This window comes from Suricata suricatta, chromosome 12, assembly GCF_006229205.1.
Source record: "Suricata suricatta isolate VVHF042 chromosome 12, meerkat_22Aug2017_6uvM2_HiC, whole genome shotgun sequence".
Classification (NCBI taxonomy): domain Eukaryota; kingdom Metazoa; phylum Chordata; class Mammalia; order Carnivora; family Herpestidae; genus Suricata; species Suricata suricatta.
In genome coordinates this window covers 3,232,386-3,236,547 of record NC_043711.1, presented here as the reverse complement: position 1 = coordinate 3,236,547, position 4,162 = coordinate 3,232,386, and positions in this window count along the sequence as shown.

Sequence of the window (4,162 nt, the reverse complement as noted above, 5' to 3'; positions counted from 1 at the left end):
ATGGAGGCCTTTGGGTATTTTGGGGACAGGGACTCACTGTGGCCACAACTAAAGCTGTCCCGTCATCTTCTCCGCACCTCTGTCCCACCGGTTCACGCCTCAGCTCCCAGGTCAACAAGACGCTACCTGAGTCTCTTACTCTCCCAAGTTCTGTTTGTTTTACTTCCTCAGCAACAATTAAACCTGCCCACTTCTCGCCATCTCCCCTGCCACCACCAGGCCACCGTCATGCTTCTGTGGATGACTGCAGTGGCTGCCTCCCAGGTGATCCACGATCGCCGGCAGCCTGAGTCCACGCAGCAGCCAGAGAGAACTTTATAAAAAGGGAATTGTGATGACGGGCTTGATGGAGGCCCCTCCCCAGAAGCCCCGCCCACAGGGCTCCCTGGGCGCCGGCTTCCTCTGGAGCAAGGGATGGGGGCGGGGCGGGCACGATGACTTTCACTCTCAGAGTGTTTGACGCTTCGCTTCTGCCATATTTTCTTTGTAAGAAACAAGTCACTCAGTTCAGCCTGCACTCACAGGGAAGAGAAGCAGGCTCCACCTTTTTAGGGAGAGTCAGGGCGCCTGGGAGGCTCCGTCGGTGAAGCATCCGACTTCCACTCAGGTCACCATCTAGGAGTTCCGGAGTTCGAGCCCCGCATCGGGCTCTGTGCTGACAGCTGGGAGCCTGGAGCTACTTCCGATTCCGTGTCTCCCTCCCTCTCTGCCCTTCCTCTGCTCACACTCTGTCTCTCTCGGTTTCAAACACGACAAGTCCCAACGGGTCCACCTTTAATGTCCTTCTAGATAGACTCTTACTCTATTATCAGCACGAACAGATAAACAAGTGTGGTCTGTTCACACAATGGAATATTACTCAGCGTTACAGAGAGAGGAAATCCTGACTGCGCTACCACATAAATAAACAGGGAGAACGTTGTGAAGTGAAGCAGGTCGATCTAAAAGGACAGGTCCTGGGCGCCCGGGCGGCTCGGTCAGTTACGCGTCCGACTCTTGGTTTCAGCTCAGGTCATGATCTTGAGGTTCGCGAGTTTGAGCCTCAAGTCAAGCTCTGGGCTAAAGGCTCAGAGCCTGTTTGGGATTCCCTCCCTGTCTCTCCCTCACTTATACTCTCTTTCTCTCAAAAATAAATAACTTTTTTTTAAAGGATGACTCCTGCACCATCCCACTCACAGGGGCCCCGTAAGGAGTCTGGACCACAGACAGAGTACGTGGTAGGAGCCCGGGGCAGGGGCGGGGCCGGGGCCGGAGTCAGAGTTTCATGGGGACAGAGTCGCAGTTTAAATTTTTTTAATCTTTATTTATTTTTGAGGAAGAGAGAGCCGCACAGAGTGAGTGTGAACGGAGGAGAGACCGAGACAGAATCCAAAGCTTCAAGCTGTGAGCTGTCGGCACAGAGCCCGACTCGGGGCTCGAAATCACAAACCGCGAGATCATGACCTGAGCCGAAGTCGGACGCTTAAATGACTGAGCCCCCCAGGCGCCCCTATAATACCCAAGCCCTACAGGGTCCTTACTGCACCCCAGGCACCAAGCTGAGCTGTGGGCCGCCCCACCTAACCCCCTCCGTCACCTGTGAATCAGGACAACAGTCAGCAAGTGTCATCACTGCCCCCATTTCACAGACGAGGCAGCAGAGGCCCGGAGGTGCCCAGGCTCACAAAGCCAGGGTGAGAGGCCTCAAGCACCACTGGGCAGGGCCCCTCCGGCCCACAGACGCTCTTACTACTCCGGCCTCAGCTAGGGAGGAGGGGACCCAGCTCAGAGCAGCGGCGCTGAGGCAGGGACCCGGGGGGCCCGGGGGGCGGGGGGGTCTGGGCTGTCGGGGCGGCTGCAGATGCGGGTTCTCATTCACACCTCCTCTGCGCCGCGGCTCCCCCTCCTGTAAAGCGTACAGGGCATTATGGACGCGGCCAACGGTGCCAGAGAAGGGCTAGGAGTCCGAGCCACAGACGTCCGTTTCCTCATCTGTACAATCTGTCCATAGTTATTACACATAAAAGAATGCGACTGCTGATGGTGGCCATGACCGCTATTAAATATTCATTATTATCACCGGACCCCTCTCCGTGGAGGCTGCCCCGGGGACGGAGGGGCCTGGGCACCCTCCCTAGCCCCCGCCACTCCACGCCAGGAGCACCCCTAGTCAGAACAACCACAAATGTCTCCAGACACCCCAAGTGGGGGCAGACCCCTGAGGGTTGTGCAGGCGGCATCGCCCCAGGGGGTAGCCCCCCCATGCCCCGCTGTCCGTCATGGGGCCGGAAGTCTATGTAGAGTTAGTGTATCTGATATAGTCAATGCTAATGAGAGGCGCAGCTCTGCCGCTTATATGCTGTGTGACCTTGGGCAAGTCGCTTGTGTCTCTGAGCCTCAGGATCCCTACCTGTAAAACCCACGGCCATCGCTCCTCCCCCCTTCCCGAGGATAAACAGCCTGTGTCCGTAAGCGCAGGAAGCAAGCCTCACTCCCAGACGCCGCAGCTGGGGGCTTCTGGAAGATCCTGATGCACATGGCGGTGGGCCCCCGCCCCCGCCCGCCGCCCGCCTCCCCTCTGGGCCCCAGATTCAGGAGACCACACAGGCGGGCGTTGGGAACACTTCCTGTGCGGTGGCCACTGGGACAGGTGGGCCAACGGAGAGCACAGCTGGGACCACCCCACTTCCTGCCCTGGGGGAGGTGCCCCTCGCGTTGGTTTGCCCCCAGCCCAGAAATAACACCCCCCCAGCGCCCCCCCCCCCCAGGAACCAAAGCCACTGCACCAGCTGCAGCCTCAGAGGCAGGGGACACAGGACAGGCGGGCGGCAGCTGCCCCGCTGGGAATGTCCGCCCCCCTGCTGCCACCACCTCCGGCATTCCAATCCCAAGGGGGTGACCTGGCCTCGGCCGCCCTGGTCCGGACACATGAGCTCTGAGTGGGCAGGGCCGGCTGGGGGGTGTCTTGCCACCCTGGGTGACAGGGCACCCTCCCGGGCCAGAACCCCCAGATCTGAGGTGTCTCCAATCCTCACCTCAAGGGACTGTCTGAGGGGGAAGGGAGGGGCTCCTCCTGCTGTGAACAAAGGGGCAGCCGGAGCGCCCAGAACGGGTGTTCTTCCCCCACCGTGACCTGCACAACCGGCAGCTGGCAGCCGGTGGCCATGCCCTGGCTACACCGGACAAGGCCACTCGGTGCGGGGCGGTCAGGGGGTGGCTGTGGGCCTTAGGATCTAGTTCCTGGTCAACCGCCCCCAGGCCCCTGTCCTTCCGGTACATTCTGACGAGGAAGTCACCCGCTCTGCCTGCAGGACTCCGCAGAAAGGCCAGGGGGCCTCAGGCGTCTGGCTGCGAGCTGGATGGGCCACCAGAGCTGGGGGGGGGTGGCAAAGAGGCCACGCAGAGCCCTTCCCGCTGCCGGGCCACCCTGGCCTGCTATTCTGGGGCTGGTGGTGCCCAGTGGGACCTGAGTGGCCCGGGAGGGGCTGGCCCAGGGGACAGCGGGTCTCAGAGCCGCTCCCCTCCCCCAAGCCCACACCTCCCCTCCTTGCAGGGGACAGCGGGCGCAGCTGGCGCCATGAGGCCCGGGGGGGGGGGGGGGGGGGGGGGGGGGGGGGGGGGGGGGGGGGGGGGGGGGGGGGGGGAGGTGGGGGCAGGGACAGGCCAGGGCCTGCATGTTAAAAGACCTGTTTCCCCGCAGAGAGCCAGCCCAAGGAGACAAAACGTTGCCTTCCGGCCATCGGCCATTGGGTCACAGTTGATCAGACTGTCCAGCCACCGGCTAGAGCCCATCCTGGGGAAGACGGAGGCAGGTCCCTGCAGCCACGGCGTGACTCCCAGGAAAAAATACAGAACACGTAGCTAAGCTAACATTTCTTAGCATGAGTACGTCCCTTACAATATTGGGGACATATTTGTGCTAAAAACTATTCATTGTGTATCTGGAATTCACATTTAACTGGATGTCCCGTAATTTTATTCGATAAATCTGAAATTCACGGGCCTCAAAGAGGCAAAACAAAGCTCACCAATGGCCTCCCCAACTCATTTCTCGCTGGCCGCTGCCCTGGGGACAGGCTAGGTGGCCTCTGGCTCCGTGGGTCCCTCACCAGAGACGCCAGTCAGCCTCACCTTCTGAATCATGGCCTGTCCACTCCCTGCCGTTTCTCTCTCCCATCTCCCC